Source organism: Microtus oregoni, unplaced genomic scaffold, assembly GCF_018167655.1.
Source record: "Microtus oregoni isolate MIOR12 unplaced genomic scaffold, Mior012 000043F_ref0000047, whole genome shotgun sequence".
Lineage (NCBI taxonomy): Eukaryota > Metazoa > Chordata > Mammalia > Rodentia > Cricetidae > Microtus > Microtus oregoni.
This window is the reverse complement of record NW_024543210.1, coordinates 4922859-4940357: the sequence shown is the minus strand read 5'-3', so window position 1 is coordinate 4940357 and position 17499 is coordinate 4922859. Positions and strand designations below refer to the sequence as shown.

General features: G+C 48.0%; 1 protein-coding gene across 4 annotated transcripts in view; it reads left to right on the top strand.

Annotated features, from left to right (window-relative positions):
* The window catches only part of Eml1 (EMAP like 1), a 168434-nt gene that overhangs the window by 75894 nt on the left and 75041 nt on the right, over positions 1–17499 (top strand). The gene's annotated exons all lie outside the window — the stretch shown is intronic.

Here is a 17499-nt window from a genome sequence, read left to right as displayed (position 1 = left end):
CATGGAAGAACAGGCGGCAGTGAAATGCTCCTGAATGGACAACCACCAAGAATAATTAAAAAGCAAATGTGGCCAAGGTGTTTCTGGCCACACCCACCAGCGTGTATAATACAGCTTCATGGAAAGCCTTGGTTACGCCCACAGGTCAGGAGAGCTCTGCACTGTGTGCGTCCTCACGGCCAACACTGCCCGAGACGCTCAGCTCCCATCAGAGTCTGTTTGTAGGTTGCGTGCGGAGCTTCCTGCACTTGCAGAACTGCACTGGTTTGCTCACAGGAAACAAAGGCTTCCATCTTCCTCCTGACATCTTTCTCCAGCAAAAGGGCAAATTCGCCTTGTGTTACTCAGTGCTTGCATGGTGGATTTTTAAGTGCTGCTTGAGTTGCTGACTTGAATTTTATTAAAAAGAATTGTTCAATGAATTTTGGCTTAGGACTAGGATAACATGCCAAACAACTTCTGAAATGGCCCTAAACATACTTCTGCTGTTTTGTATGATATATTTATGTGAAGTGGCTCCCCCAGCAATGACAATTATAAAATCAAAATATCAGTCAATTCTAAAAGAATGTTGAAAAGTTAGTTTATGTCCAGAAGTAGCAGATTTTTAGGTTAAGAGTTTATTCTTTATGTAAAAATAAATAAGTATCTGTCTCATTAGAAAGCAAGTTTACTTCTGTTTAAATAAATGGTAAAATTATATGTATACCAAAGATTTTTTTTTTTGAGACAGAGTTTCTCTGTGTAGCCCTAGCTGTCCTGGAACTAGCTCTTGTAGACCAGGCTGGCCTCAAACTCACAGAGATTCGCCTGCCTCTGCCTCCTGAGTGCTGGCATTAAAAACATGCCACACCACTGCCTGGTTTAAGAATTGTTTTAAAATAAATTTTTTCCTCAGCAACCAGGAGGCAGAGGCAGGGGGATCTCTGTTGGTTTGAGGCCAGCCAGGTCTTCGAAGCACATTTCCGGCCAGCCAAGGCTACATAGTGAGACCTAGTCTCAAAAAACAAACATTTTCTTTATGGTTTATTATCAGTAAATGTTTACTTTCTTTCCTGTTTTATAGTTCTGTCTGCCTACAGTCATATAAAATATTTCAGGTGACAAGGGTTCTGGAGTGGGTGGAGTTTAAGAAACCCTGCTCTAGGACAGTCATCCTGAGAAAGCAGGGTTCGGGAAGGTCCCACTGACCTCGCTGGATTCTGCCTTCGCCTGCCCCTTCCTTCTTTCTTGCTTTGTTCAGCAGGAATCTGTGTGTCCACTGTAAACAAAGCCTGGTGGGTGGCCTGAGGACTCTGACTCTTCCCATGTGCTTGGGAGCCACAGTCCAGAGAGCTCTGTGGGCGTGGCTCAGCTCCCCCTCACCGAATTCCTGCAGAGGGACGGGTGTTGGTGTTTTCCATATACAATGAACCGAGGGCTTGGGTCTCCCAGTCCACATGCATCTCCGTGCTGCAGCCTTCAAAGGCCTGGGGAAATAAGCACTGTTCGCTGCACATCAACCCCAAAGCGATGGCTCTTTTTCACATGCCTGCCTGGGACAAACCACCTAACTCGCTGTATCAGCCCCACCTATAGTACCTGCCTCAGTTTCCTGTGCTATATGTTGGGGTTCCTATTTCTTAAAAGTCTTCAGGGAAGTAACCTTAATGACTGTTTTGTGAGCTACAAACCTTGGTCTGGTGGTCATAATCTACATAGCGGTTAATACACAGTTAATACTAGAATGTTTTAAAAGAGTAACACGTCTTTGTTCTCGACTCCCAAAGTGATGAGTGTTTGAGTGATTGGTGTGTTAATTAGATCTAATCATTCAACATTATATGTGTATATCAAAATATCACATTTTACCCTGTCATTATTTGAAAATTTAATTGACAATGATTATTTACCGATTTAAAAATGCTTCATTGGATTGCATGGCAAGTTAATTCTTACCATAGTGTTTTTGTTTGTTTGTTTTTGAGACACGGTCTCACTATGTAGACCTGGCTGGCCTCAAACTCACAGAGATCCACCTGCCTCTGCCTCCTGAATGCTGGGATTAAAGACACACGCCATCATACCCAGACATTTTTTTCTTTCTCCATCCCTATATCCAGATATGCCTGTCCAAGGGCCTCTGAATCCTGCCCCTGCTCTCTCACAGGGCTCATCGCATATGCAGTCAGATGAGCTTACACAGGTGACTGTCCTGTCCCTCAGCAGCACAGCCTTAGTGGATTACATCACAGATACAGTTTTGGACTGGGGGTTCTCCTGGGCCACATGACTGCTTGTTCCTGTCCTCTCTGATCTGACACCCCCGGGAATGCAGTCTCTGATGCATTCACTCGCCTTGTCACCTCAAGTCACCTTGTCCCAACTGTGCGTCCTCACTGTGAGAGTAAACCGAACTGTTCATTGCCTTGATTCGACTGAGGGGTGGATGGCATGCGATGTTGGTAGTTTAGGCCTGCTAGTTCTGTTGGGTGCCTGGGCAGCTGGGACATCTTCTTGCTGTGTCAGTTACCTCCTAGAGTATGTAGGTGCCTGACACCCAAATAAGTGGGTACAGATTGAAGAAGGCAAGCCGGGGCGTGTGTCCAGACCGAAATCTGAAAGTGCAGCTGGCGATTCCTGGAATCCCGTCTTGACGGTGTTCCTTTCCAATGCATTGTGACGAGGATTGTTCTGGCTTACAGACCATCTGGCCCCTGGACAAGGCACACAGCACTGAGGTTCCCGTCCTTTCTCCCCCAGCTGTAAACCTTGCTGTGACCCCTCAGAGCTGCACAATGACTTCCCAACACGCCTTTGTCCTACTCTGCCACCCCCCCCCCAGTCGTCACTGCAGTTTGGTTCCTAGGGTCCCTCCTTGCAAAGAGACTCACAGTGCCAAGATTTAGGAGAGGCATTTGGAAGACAGCCCTCGCTGAAGGGTGACCCAAGGCAGCAAGGGTTAAGGGATAATATAAACCTTCCGACAGAGGCTCAGAATATCTTGAGTTCCTAGTGCCCAGCATGAGCTGCCCACTCTTTGGTTAATAAAGTCTTTGCTTTATAAAACAGATCGTTCTTGTATGGTTTTTGCAGACAAAATGTGTCTGAGTGCACATTTTATCTGGGGCGTTGTTAACGAGGGAAAGTGGACCAGTGGGTTGCAGATCACCCCCACCCCACCAAAAACAAACATAAAACCTCCTATACCCTGTGGGCTCCATTCTCGTTGGGGCTGAACACATTGGGTGTTACCCTCGAAAGGAGTACTCGTTTGACCCAGGCTCTTCTTAGCCTCCTCTTCTTGAAGATTAATCCTGTCATCTGAGCAAAAGGATTATGGGTAAGGCTGAACCAGTTTTGTGTGCTTTGCAATCCCAGCCCTGAGGATTTTGTGTTTCTCAATGAGGGCACGACAAAGACCAGCCCCATTCAGAAGGAGGACTGGCTTTTTGGTTTAATGGACAAAAACAAATGTGTCTCAAGTCTTCAAGGCAAAATTTCAGATGAACTGGCCTGTCCATTTGCACAGCAAACAGATGAAAATTATAGTTGCAGAAAAAGTTTTTTAAAAAAACTGACAAAGGCAACTATCTTTACCTATTAAAAACCATGGAGACATGTCATTAATGACTTACTGGTAGTTCCTTCAACTACAATGGAATTCAGACCTGAATTGAGACAAAGTAAATGTTAAAAGTTTACTTAGGGTCTAACGAGCTGGCTTAGAGGATAAGAGCACTCGCTACTGTTGCAGAGGATCCAGGTTCAATTCCCAGGACCCATATGGAGGCTCACAATTGTAACTCCAGTCCCAGGGAATCTGCCCTCTGCTGGTCTCCAAGGGAAATAGGCATGCACGTGGTATACATATATACATGCAGGCAAAATACTCATACACATAAAATAGAAGCAAATACATTTGTGGATTTATTTGTTTTGATAAGGTCACACTGAATGGTTCAGGCTAGCCTCAGAACCTTGGTCCCGCCTCAGCCTCTCAAATGCTAGATAATAGTCATGTGTCACCAGAACATGTACCACTATGTCAAGATTCCAGTTCACTGACCATGAGGTTACTAGTACCCGAGTCAATTTGTAGGGAGACCCTTCTCAGAAGCCTAAGGCCATGGTTTCCTGTACATGTCAGAAGCCTGTGTAAGATCCGGTGGGTGACGGAGAACCATGCATTTGCCTTCAGATGTTCTGTGGCTTTGTACCTTCTGAGAGTTGATGCTGTTTTTTTTTTTTCCTCCAACAGGGAAAACTGAAAAGGGGATGGGGTGTGATTGCATGTCTATAATCCCAGCACTTGGGATCCCAGCACTCAAGCTCAGGATCAGCCTAGTCTATATGGTGAAAACCAGAAAAAAAAAAAAAAAGACCAAAAGTCAATGACACGAGAGGAGAGAGTGTCAGAGTTCACTCCGAAAGGAGGCACAGTAGATCCAGTCTCACTATACAGCACCTTTAAACTGTCGGGCCATAAAACTAGAATATCCACACTGGATTTACTCAGGTATGAGCCAAAGCTATGCATCTGTAGATCCTGCAGAGGCTGGCTTCCTATTGTGTCGGAAGCTATTGAGCCCCAGTACCTCAAGACAGAGTATCCTGTCCCAAATATACCAGGTGGTGCGCCGATCCTATCCCCAATATGGACTGTATCCCTAGTGCAGAAGGGCCAGCATGTGTCTGTGTAACGGGGTGGTGGTGGGGTTGTCATTGTCCTAGCCAGATGAATGCCCAGTGAGTGTGTGCCAAAATCAGGAACAGCTTTGCAGCAGGGGCAGTTGAGAGGCAAGGCTTATTGCTCCAGGTCAGGTAGCTGGGGAATGATGGAACCAGGGTGGTCCAAATGGGTTTGCTCTAGCACTTTCTTGTAGTGCCTACACCTCACAGCTCAGCATTGCCCAACCACTTCGGCTTCAGCGAGCCCAACTACCCTCCATGTCTTCATTTGAGAGAACCGAGTACCTTCTAACACAGAAGTGACGTGCCCGCTCATGTCGTGATTAGCACGGGCTGATCCATTTTCTTCTATTAACAATGCTTTCTTTTTTCATTTATCTTTGTTAAAAGGAGGATGAGTAGATGTTTCTTTTAGATGGCCAAATTGCAGTCATCTTTTTGTAATACTCCCTATAGTCAGGAAGGATACTTTTGACTACCTGGCAGTCTTGGGGATTCGTCAAGTAAGTCACCAGGGACCGGCAAAGGACAATTTCCAGGTTACTTTGTTGAGTTTTAAATGCTAATGAGATTTTTAGGGTGTCTGACAGTTTTTCTTTCTTCCTTATGATTTAAAAGATCATCACTTTGGGGAGCCTGGCGTTAAGTGGTGGAGATGAGGGTTTTGTGTTTTGTGCAGAGGAGGGGTGGTCCCGTGGAGAGAGATGCCTGACAGCCTTAATGCCAGGCTTCACAAAGCAGTGCTTCAGTGGGAAGGCTTCTGATGCCATTCTCCCTGTCCTCGCGCTAACCTTTCCCTCTTACTCCAGGGAACACCCAAGGGCAGATGCCTGGCTGGCTTCTGACTCCAGTACCAATGTCTGCAGGCAGGCAGGTGGGCATTTCTGATGCCGAGGTAAAGGTGCAAAGACTTAGAGGGCCCCCCTGCTCCATCAGGTGACCTGGGGGCCAGAGAACCAGAGGGAAGTTCTTCCCATTCCTGGCTCACAGGATTTCTCCTGATTCAGAGTACCTGTCCATGTGGCCCAGGTTTGAAAGCTGTGTGCTGTGTTCAAATGAGGAAACACAGGTTGGAAAGCTCAAAATGGCGGGCACAACTGGGATATTTGTGACCAGGAACCACAGTCAATGTCTAAGAGCAGGAAGGGGTCTGTAGATTTTTTTAACCGTCTCTTTTGTTTGTGTGTGTGTGTGTGTGTGTGTGTGTGTGTGTGTGTGTGTGTGTATCTGTCTGTCTGTCTACCTGGGAATATGCATGTGTGTGCTGGTGCCCATAGAGTTCAGAGGAGAAGGTGTCAGGTCCCTTGGAGATGGAGTCACAAGAAGTTGTGGGCCACCTGCTGTGGGTGCTGGGAAGCAAGCTCAAGACCTCTTACACAAGGTCAGGAAATGCTCTTAACTGCTGAGCCATCTGCCGCACTCTATTGAGGCAGGATCTTGTGGAGCCCAGGTTGACCTTGAACCATTATATAAGATTGGCTAAGGCTGGCCTTGATCTTCTGAGTCTCCCCTTGTACTTACTTCGTCTTGTGTGCTGGGATTGCAAGCATGCACCACCCTGTTTTATGTGATGCTGGGGATCACACCTGGAGCTTAGTGCATGCTGGGCAATCATGCTGCCAACCGAGCTGCGTTTCTGGTTCTTGTTTTTGTTTCTGAGAGCACATGTGTGTACGCGTGTGTGTTGTATATCTGGTTTTTTTGAGATAAGGTTGTGTTATGCAGTCCAGCCTTGTAGCAGGCTTCTTGAACCGCCAGCTCCCAAATCCCCAAATCATGACATAGAGACTTATTATTAATTATGAATGCTCAGCCTTAGCTCAGGCTTGTTTCTAGCTAGCTTTTTTTTAAAAAAAAATGTGTAGGGGCTGGAGAGATGGCTCAGAGGTTAAGAGCACTGCCTGCTCTTCCAAAGGTCCTGAGTTCAATTCCCAGCAACCACATGATGGCTCACAACCATCTGTAATGGGGTCTGGTGCCCTCTTCTGGCCTGCAGGCATACACACAGACAAAATGTTGTATACATAATAAATAAATAAATAAACAAATAAGTAAATAAATAAATAAATATTTTTAAAAAAATGTGTAGCTCAGGCTGGCCTCGAACTTGTGATCCTCCTGACTTTGCCTCCTTCAGCAAATCCTACCGGTGTGCACCACCACAACCGGCTCTAGCTAGCTTTTTTTAAAAACTTAAATGAACCCCTTTCTATTAATCTACGTGTTGCCCCGAGGCTTGTTTACCTCATCTAAATACTGTCCATCCGGCTTTCCTGCTTCCTCCTTGTCTGGCTGGTTGACCCCTTGGCAGGTTGGGTCCCCTTTCTCTCTGCCCACCAGCCCCTCCTGTCTCTTCTCTGCCTAGCTATTGGCCATGCAGCTTTTTATTAGATCAATCAGGTGTCTTAGGCAGGCAAGGTGAAACAGCAACACATCTGTATATAGTTAAACAATTCTTCTGCAACACATCTTTACATAGCTGCACAAATATCCTATTCTACAACACAGCCTGGCCTCAAATTTACCGTAACCCTGGCCTGCCTTCACTTACGATTCTTCTGCTTCCACCTTCTCAGTGTCTGGTTATATGCCTGGTAGCTGGTTTTGATGGAGCCATGTCTGCCGACAGTTCCACCTCTCATCCTTCAGCTTGGCTATGTGCCAGGTTCTCAGTCTTGTGTCCTACATTCAAATGACCCTTTCCCTGTATATGATCTTGTGGTGACACCTTAGGCCACTTGAGAAGCATGCAGTCACTGAGTAATGTAGAGAATTCACTTGTGATGTGCTGTCTGGTTCAGCATCAGTGTGTTCTGAGGGTCGGTGTCACCACCGTGTCATCAAGAGAGTCCTTAGGCAGCAAACTGCTGCTACAAGTTTGCCAAGTTCTGGCTTCTTCCGCCAGAAGGCTGTGTTACTGATGTCGAACACTGTCTGCTCCTGCTTTGTTATGTTTATATTGTGTGAGTGAGTGAGTGTGAGCAAGCCAAGGAGCTCAGGTTGCTAGGCTTGGCAGCAGGCAGATCTACCCACTTAGACACCTCACTGGCCCCTCACTCATTCTGAGAACTCTCTGGTGTGAATACTTGCAGCTGGTCCACAGGCGTCCTGAGGGGAAATCAGATTGCCCGAGAGAAGGCTCACAGCTGAGCTGCACAGTGCGTGGCTCTGCCACCCTTGGACTTGATGTGCTTTATAACGAGACCTGTGCTTGAGGGTCGAACTTGAATAACGTCGGCATCCTGTGCAGCTTCGAGTCATCCTGAATGAACTTCCATTTTGACTGTGAGTAGGCGGCAATGAAGACTCTAAGCACTTGGTACCACCGTCTTGTGCTGCCTACCGGCGTTTCCACCATCAGATCAGATGTCAGCACGGTGACGCAGGGAATGACAGCTTGGTGTCATTAGGAAAATGTTCTTGACCTTCTGTACTGTCTCAAAAGATGATAACTCATGTGGCACACTCCCGGGGATGGATGGCTTTGCACGGGATGAGCCCAGTGCTTAGGACATGAATCATGAACAATGCAGTCCTTGACTGCTAGGTGCCCTGGATGAATGTGAACAGCCATGATAAATACAGGGGGTTCTGTGCAGTTAGTGGTGAGGGTCCGCCAGCTCCGCAGCCCAGCTTGCTCTTCTGCTGGTGATGACAAGAAGTGCTTTGAGAAGGAAATGACCTGAGCTGAGTTTGGAAAAATAGCAGAATTAGGTCAGGTAAAGAAAGGGGTGTGTGTGTATGCATGCACACATGTGTGCATGTCTGTGTGTGTGCATATATGTGTGTGTGTGTGCATATATGTGTGTGTGTGTGTGTGTGTGTGTGTGTGTGTGTGTGGACTGAGAGACCAAAAAGCAGCGGAGAGTGTGCAGCATCTAGGGAACTGCCTGCAGTTCAGTAGATGCTGAAGCTGGGGTAGGGCACCAAACTTAAAGCTTGGCCTGAAGCCGGGGAGCATGTGCCAAGTGCTTCCCTTCAGATGGGGGACACCCACATCAGAAATTACAGAGATGATTCTTGTGATTTCTGGTCCACAGTCTCCACACAGCCTCTCCATGTCATCAGACTTTCGAAAGCAGAGCACAAGAGGACTGACTTTTGTTTTAGGAAGATCTTGCTGGCATGATAAGAAGGAATGGAAAGGGAGGGGCATGGGGCTGCTGTGAGGTAAAGCAGTTGAGGCTGCTGGAGGAGCCCAAACAGCAAATGACCAGGAGCAAACCCAGGAGGAGGCTGGGAAGATGCAAGAGACAGATAAAGCTCTCGCTGATCTATGATGTTGACATTATAATCAACAGGACTTGGTTATTGATGTGATGTTAATCATAAGAAATTGGGAATTGGCCCAGGGTGTTCCCGGGTTTTACATTACTGTAAGTGACACAGGTGGGAGGAAAAGTAGAAGAAAGGTGATTTGTTTAACACCACATCTCATAGTTACACACACACACACACACACACACACACACACACACACACAGTTGTCTACAGCAGTCTGAGCTCTGAAGCAGGGGAGCATATGCAGGAGACCCCAGCATGGCTAGTGGATGAGTTTAAGCTGGAGGATGTGAACCTGCCAGCTGTGGTCACAAGGGATGTGCCGGCAGGTCGACAGGCTTAGGAGGAAAGGACCCTGAAGGCCAGGCCTTCCGAGCCCCTCCCACACACAGAGGAGAGCAGAGAAACTCTACAACTCTTCAGGAAGCCTTTGGAGATGGTTCGGATGTGCGCGGTAAGCCTGACACTCCGAGGTGACACAGCTGTGTGATGTATGTTTTGTCCTGTTAACTCGGTCTTTAGGTCTGTACAGGTGGGTAAAATGCTGGTGGTGGCTTTTCATTATTTTCCCAGCAGAACGATTTTCTGTTGAGAGGAAAGCATCTCTCTTTGGCTTCATGGCTCTCAGAAATCTTACCTTTCTTTTCTATACTAATGATTACACAAGTGTTTTTATGACTTATTTTATTTCTGTGATATTGGATAGTCAGGGTTAGGATAGGAGGAATAACGGTACATGCACTGTCATCTTTCACAAGAGGCCCCAGTGAGATGGGAAGAGAAGAACCACAGGTCTTCATTCCCACTGTAGGACTGAAGCAGGTTTGGGTTTCGGGACTATCTGCTGGGTGCCTGCCCCCAGTGACCCACTTCTATCAGCTAAGCCTTACCAAAAGACTCCACGCACACCCAGATAGTTCTGTGCTACTGGCTGGAGACCAAGCATTGATACCCTTAAGTGTATGGGGAATGCTTCAGACTCAAACCGTAACAGCCTGTCTCTAAATGTTTTTTTTTTTTGATGGAGAGAGGGTTAACATAGTATTTTGTTTTGTCAGTATGTTCTGCCTTTGTGATTCCTCAGGATGAGCTTTGTGGCATGTGGCTCTTGCTTGTAATTAGTGCCAGCATGCCCCAAGAAATGCTCACTCCACTACAGCATGGAGGGGAGCCAGAATCATGTGCTCCGCTCTGCCGTGTGGCAGCTTGCAGGATGAGGACTGTCACAGCTGAGACAGAATCTGGACTGTCCGCCTCAGTTTTACTGTCTAGTTGGTTGCCGAGCCTTCGCTGGTGCCACGCCTGCGCACCTGTCCATATGGGCAAAACTCATGCCAAATTTGCAGAGGGATCTTTCCCTGCCAGTCTGATGTGCTTTCTCTGAGGAAACTTCTTCCCAACCACAACTCACACACCCTTACCTTAGGAAAGGATCTGGGGCAGTTCAGAATGGAAGCTGTGTTTGTGCTTTGGTTGACCTCCCGTGAAGAATTATTCCAAGTGCTGTGTCTAAGCCATTGGTGTGCAGTGAGCGGGAGTGGATGGATGGCAGGAGTTGGAGAGTGTGAAAGGAGGCAGCTGTGTGCTGAAGACAGCACGGCCGAGGCATGTTTCAGCCTCTGTGAACAAGTCTCCCTGCTTTCCAGCCAGGGGCCACCTGCTTCAGGTGCTGGCACATGGTTACACTGGAAGGTTAAAGGCAGGGCTGGGCCTAAGTGATCTGGTTGTTGCGACAGGATTTCCCACATTCCTGCTGATTTTACTCTGTGTGTGAGCATGCATGCATGTATGTGTACATATGTACATGTATGTGGAGACCAGCCAGAGACTGGTGTTATTCTCTTCCGCATTAGCTAGGAAGAGAATACACTTTTCTCTTCTCTTCTCTCCTCTCCTCTCCTCTCCTCTCCTCTCCTCTCCTCTCCTCCCCTCCCCTCCCCTCCCCTCCCCTCTTCTTCCCTCCTCTCCTCTTTTCTTTTCTTCCAGTAAACCCTGAGGATCCTCCTGCATCTGCCTCTCCAGCAGTGGGATTACAGCCATACGCTACTGCCTTGGATGATTTTATGTGGGTGCTGAGATTGAACTCAATACTTTCTGCTTGTACGGCAGGCACTTTACCCACTGAGCCATCCCCCCAACTCTTAGTTGGAGCTTTAAGAGTTTGTCACTGAGCAGTCCCATAGAAGAGGCTCATCATCCTTTAGCCCAGACTAGCTGTGAGCCCAACATTGTGTGACTCATTCAGGGAGGCAGCACTCAGACCTTCTGACTCCCAGCGCTTTCGCCGTGTGCACTAGGCCTCCCAACTTGTCCAACTGTAGGGATTGCACACTGTAAGGATTCTACCAGAAATGACAAAGTGGAATAGGGGCAGACCTGAAAATCCTCAAGGATTTTCCCATATGTTAATACATGGACTTTGTAACGCTTCTGTGGCTAACCACAAGCTGTTCACAGTAAGAGGGCATGTGGTTAGATGGCTGGACTGCTCCCCCAGTGGGGGCAGGAGGCCACGCGCAGGTCCACGCACAGCCTTGAAGCTGCCACATTGTCTGCAGTAGAATAGTGAGTGATGAGCAGACAGACGACCTTGCATACAGAGATGAAAATTCTGGCTGCTCGTTTGTGAGCAGGCATTCGTAGCATCAGAGTCTGTAGGGACTAATTGTGAGGAGGGACTCCAGGCTCTACGTGGGCAGCACGCTTCCTCTGTCTTCCCAGATCTGCCTCCTTCCAGGACCGTTCTTGCTTTTTTCTTCTTTAAGCTCCATCTCGACTCTGTCCAAATGGTGGTTTGAATATTAACTGCGGAAACTATGTATGAGAATGTAGACTCCCATCCATGCGTGTGCACGAGCATGCACGCATGCATGTGTTCCCTGGTAAGTGATGAATGGACACTTGACATTCAGTTACCTGAACAACAATAATCATATATGTAAGGCAAGTTAATGGTTTCTGTTTTTCACTTTTAAGTTCTGGCTGTCCGTCCTGGAGCTCACTAAGTAGACCAAGCTGGTTGGAACTCACAGAGACCAGCCTGCCTCTGCTTCCTGAGTGCTGGGATTAAACAAAACGGAGAGAGACAGAGAGAGAGAGAAAGATAGAATTAACATGCCTTACAATTATTTCTCGACATGCCTCCATTCCTGAATCTCTGTCTGTCTCATTTTCTGACTTATCTTGTTGAATTCCTTTTGGGTAGGACATCCAGAGCCAGTTAGAGTGGCATGCATGCTTGGTCTCGTTTTCCCCCTTACTTTCAGGAACGTTCCTCAGAAAAGGTCATTGAGCAGCCCTAACTCTGCTGCTCAGGTTAATGGTAAAGAGCACCGAGGAGCCAACTGGGGTAGCTCCCCAAAACAGACCACCACTTTCTCCTGCATGAGCGAGCGCGTGTGTACGAGATGAGTGTTTTCCCTTGTGGCTTTTTTATTTTTGTCTTCATGTCTTTGGGCCCTGCTTAGGGCTGCTGAAGCCCCTCTAGCCCTCTTCTTTCCCAGCATCCCTTTCTTTGGCCCACTCTGCCTCACCAGACATGCTGGCTGTCATCCGTCCAATCCATCTGTGTTTTCTGGATCGTCACTGGTGTCAGTGTGGTGACAAGTGACAGGAGCTGCTATAGAGCCTTGCCTCCTGGAAACAGATCAAGGTCCCTTTTCTGTCTAGTTGAGACTCCTCTCCTAACCCTGGTACACCCTTGGGTGCAGGCGTAGGTCTGGGGAGACTGGTTCACAATACACAACTAGTTTCGTTTTATGATTACTTGATTTCCCCCCCCCCCACATAAAACCACCTTTAAGAGACTTTGGTGCCAGTAGATAAGCTGGTCTTCCTATGCTTATGCCAGTTCCTGCCCCAGAGGCAGCCACCTCCTGCACGGACAGTGTCAGTCTTGCTCTGGTCACATGACAGCTATAGCTCTACTTGGGGCTTGGAGGGGGATCCTTCTGTGGAGCATTGTGCGGCAGGAGGGCTGGAGGATGGACAGTTTGCGCTCTGGGTTAGATCTTCCAAGAGACCGGAGGCAATGTACATTCTTCTGGAAACCTGACCCTTTATGCGGACAGAATTTGACCAAGACACCCCACAGCCCCAACCTGACTGTTGTGTTCTTTGTAGAAACAGATGCCCTAGTGTGTGTGTCCACAGATCGTGGGCTCCATGAGTACTGGGGGTGTGTTGTGCCGTTTAATCCCATTACACAGGTGTGTCATGTGCCAGGGAGTGCTGAACCCACTCTAGGTTTGGGGTAAAGTGTAGGGAAGAAACAGCCATGGTACCTATTTTCTGGTGGGATAAACAGTGGACATTGTGACAAGCTCCTGTTCTACAGAAACAAAGACAGTAGCTGCAGGGATAAGGCCCCCAGATTTACAGTCACTAGCGGAATTCTTGCTACGAATTGACAGGGTATCACTGGTACCCACTACTCACACAGGGCTGTTTTAGGCTGACAGCCATACAGACCTGGTTTACTGCTCAAGTTTACATTAAACAAGGTGAATTCTTATGACCAGAAGGCGGCCTCGGCATGGAGCGGAATAGTAGAGGCAGTTGACCACGCTCTGTTGGCCGGCCAGCTCTCCATTTAAGGTGTGACTGTGTGCACAGGCAAGGTGGGTGTGTGGTGTATGAACACCTCAGGGAGGCTGGCACTCTTTCCCGGGAATCAGAGCTCCTCCCAGAGGGCTAACATGTCCCTCAGTCCCCTGTTGCTCCTGAATAGGAGCACTGTTGCTCCTGGGCCATCGTGAGTGGGTCCTTTTTTTCGTTCAGTCTAGTGACACCATCGACACATAAATGGTAGGAACAATCATCCGTGGGCTCTGGAGACTGTACTGTGTCTGTTTTGAGGAAGATTCCTTCGTGACCCTTACACACAACTCCTGAACACAAAGAAGCATCCTCTGCAGGTGTCTGGAGTACCCCCTGGCAGCATCCTCCTCTCCTGTGTGCCTCCTGCCATCTCTAGTTCTACCTCCCTGACATAGAGCCACCACAGGTTCCTCCTGTGTCCCCCCATGCACCCTGTTCTGGAAGCTGCAGGCACATGTTGAAATAGCTGTAGACTTACCCTTTGATTCACCACCTCTCAGCGGTCACTGTTCTTGCTGCCCGATGCCCAGGGTCTTCATCACCACTGTCTGACACACTTGGTGTCTTCCTTCTGTTTGTTTTTGTTTTTTTTTTTTTTAAGGAAGGGTCTCACTATGTAGCCCTAGCTCTCCCGGAACTCACTATGTAGGCCAGGCTGACCTCAAACTCACAGAGACCTATCTGCCTGCCTCTGCCTCTGCTGGGACTAAAGACATGTGCCCTTTGTCAGACAGTGGCCTAAGAGAGAGACTAAGAAGGACTTAGATTTCTTGATCTTAAAGTTATTCTTCCAGCAAAGTCCGTGCAGTAACACGCAGCTGAGGCACCACCAGTGCCGGTGTGCTTTAGGAAGCCTATGTTAGACATCCAGGGAGCTGGCTCTGACCCTGCAGATGGATTTTCAACTATTTAAACCACTTTTCTGATTTCATGTCAGCAGTTACAAGACAGGCTTCCATAGGCAAGGGCCTATAGTCTGAAACCAATTCTAACTATTAGGTCAAGAAGACAGTTTCGTAGGTAACATAATACTTCAAATAGAAAATACCAGGAGGCAGAGGCAGGTGGATCTCTGTGAGTTCAAGTCTAGCCTGCTCTACATAGGCAGTGCCAGACCAGCCAGGGCTGTATGGTTGAAAGGACTTCAGTCTTCTTTCCTTTATCATCCCAATTGCTTTAGAGTGGTGGTCCTCAGCCTCCCTGATGCTGTGACCCTTTAATACAGTTCCTCATGTTGTGGTGACCCCAGCCATAAAATTATCTTCTTAACTGTAATTTTCCTACTGTTAAGAATTGTAGTGTAAATATCTGATATGCAATTCTCCCCCCCACCACTGTGACCCACAGGTTGAAAACCCCGGCCTTAGCGTCTGACTGTGCATTTGTCACCCCACCCCCTCCACCCCCAGCAGCTCCAGCACACTGAGGATGGCTTCCAAGCATCTGATTCTGCAGTCTCAGGAGAAGTCTTCTAGCTTGACAGCAACAGTTAGGCAAAAGGACGTGAGAACACGGGTCAATGCAAAAGAGCTAATAAATTGACCAAGCTGCTCCAGGGCAGCTCTGTGTGGATGACGCCCTCAGTTTCCCCTTTGATTTACAGTGGTGTGAATGCATTAAAACTCAAGTCACCGTGTCACCGCTTTCAAACCCTGTTCTCCCTCACCCGCATCCGGGCCCTGCTTTCTCTGGTCCGCCTGTTGCTGCTTTGGTGAGCCTGTCTGGGGTCAGGAGTGTTCCTCTGGGAGAGGGAGAGGGAGACTGGGTGTGGATGTTCTTAGCCCTCAGTGAGTCCTTGTCTTGCAACCCCCACCCCTTGTCTTGCATTCCCCCACCCCAAGTGCTACATGGGAGGGGTGACATCACGTCGACCACACTCTGTCCTGAGGCTGTCACCGAGATGGGAGCAGAAGTGGTGTCTTCAGTCTGGGTGACCTCACCAGCTAGTTACCACAGTTTGCAGATTTACTTCTGGCTTTGCAGCTTGTCACCAGGGGTGCCGAAGGTCAGGCTTTGTTTTTTGAGATAACAATAATGGTAACAGCAATGAGCAACATGTCTAGTGTTCCCAATCTGAAAATTCAAGGTATAAAATGCTCTGAAATCCGAGGCTTTAGAGAATCAGCTTGCTGCCTTTTAGATTTTTAGATAGTTCCCGTGCTCGCTCGATAAAACACAAGCCTGAAAAAGGTCAACACTGGAAACAACCCGTTTCAGATAAGGGGCATGCCACCCATGTGTGAATACACACTATCACTGCATGAGTATCTCCACGCCATTCATGTGTTAATATCAGCTGTTCTGTGCACATTGACATTCATCCTCATGAGAACACCATGGAGAACTGGACCTGGAGGGGTCAGGTTACTTGCCAGGGTCCGATAGTTAATGATGAAGATCAGGAATCCTGACGCGCATGCCCCTGTGCCCACCAGTGCTTTGTCTACCGTACCCTGTTCCCTCTACAACCCCAGGATCCCTCCTCCTCATAGATAACATTCCACAGCAATGCTAGGATGTGTATATGTGTGGTCCTGAGAATGTCTGCTCTTGACTGAGCCTTGCAGAGAAGCTACCTGCTCAGGCCTCTACAGTGCCTCACCACCGTGGGCACAGTGCCCCGTTTTGTGGTCACTCTACACTGGAAGAGACCTCCTCAGGGGCCCAGTGACAGCCCCGTGCTGGGTAAACAGAGCCCAGACCACCCAAGTAAGCAGGTGACCCATCCAGTGAGTTCCAGTCTCAAATGGAAGCCTTAAGAACCTGAGGCGGGCTTGGAGTTAATTCAGTCGGTAAAGTGTTCGTCCGGCACTCACAAAGCCCTGAGTTTAGTCCCCAGCATTGCATAAACCGTATGTGATGACCACATCTAATCCAAGCACTTGGGAGGTGGAATCAAGAGTATCAGTTTAAAGTCATACTTGGATGCATAGCAAGTTCAAGGCCAGCCAAGGCTAGGTAAGATCCTCTCACCAATGCAGAGAAACCCCAACCCAAGGAATGAAAGTGTAGAGAAAGCTTGTTTTTTTTACAATGCTCCCTCTAACGCTATAAGAAAAATGATTTACCGATGTGAAAATTTTGAAGTCACTAAGATATGTTTAAAAACCTTTTAACAAAGGTTTATTTTATGTATGAGTGCCTACGTGATATGTGTGCATCATTGTGTAGCAGTGCCTACAGCAGCCAGAAGAGGACATCAGATCCCCTGAAACTGGAGTTACAGGTGGTTGTGAGCCACCACGTGGGTGCTGGGAACTGAACTCAGGTCCTCTGTAAGAGCAGCCGGTGCTCCTAACTGCTGAGCCACCTCTTCAGCTTCTTGTTACAGACTCCATTTTAATGACTTCCCTGGATAAATTGTGCTGGATGTACCGGGTCTAAAATTACTTTAAAACAGATAACTTATGTCGGTTTATTGTGCGCCTCATTCCTAGTCCAACACAGTCTTCCTTGACAGAAGTGAGAGAAAACGCTCCTTCTCAAGCTGTGACATTAGGTGACGTGTTCAACTGTCGGCAATGGTCTGTGTGGGTCAGAGCAGGCTCTGTTGTCCCCCGTCTAATCTGCTTCCCCAGCTGTATTGGGGGGAAGCCATCAGACTCAAGTGCCGCCTGCCAAGCCATCTCCCCGGCCGTGCTCTTGAGAGTCTTCACCCGCAGAAATGGAAGCAAGCAAACCTTCACAGCGGAGCAGGATCCAAAAAGCCCAAGGGTTGTCTCACAGGGGAAACCTCAACAAGGGGCAGAAGCAGAGACCCTCCTTACAAGATGGGACACTTGGTTTTTACTTGTGTTCAAAGGCAGATGTTGAGGTGCTTTTCTGGTAAAATACTCAATTGTGCCTTTTCCTGTACAAATTTGGTGATATGACTGAAAGTCTGATTTGAGCATTTTTGTTCAAGTCTCACCTGTCCATCTGTCCGTCTGCCCATCCACTCACCTGCTG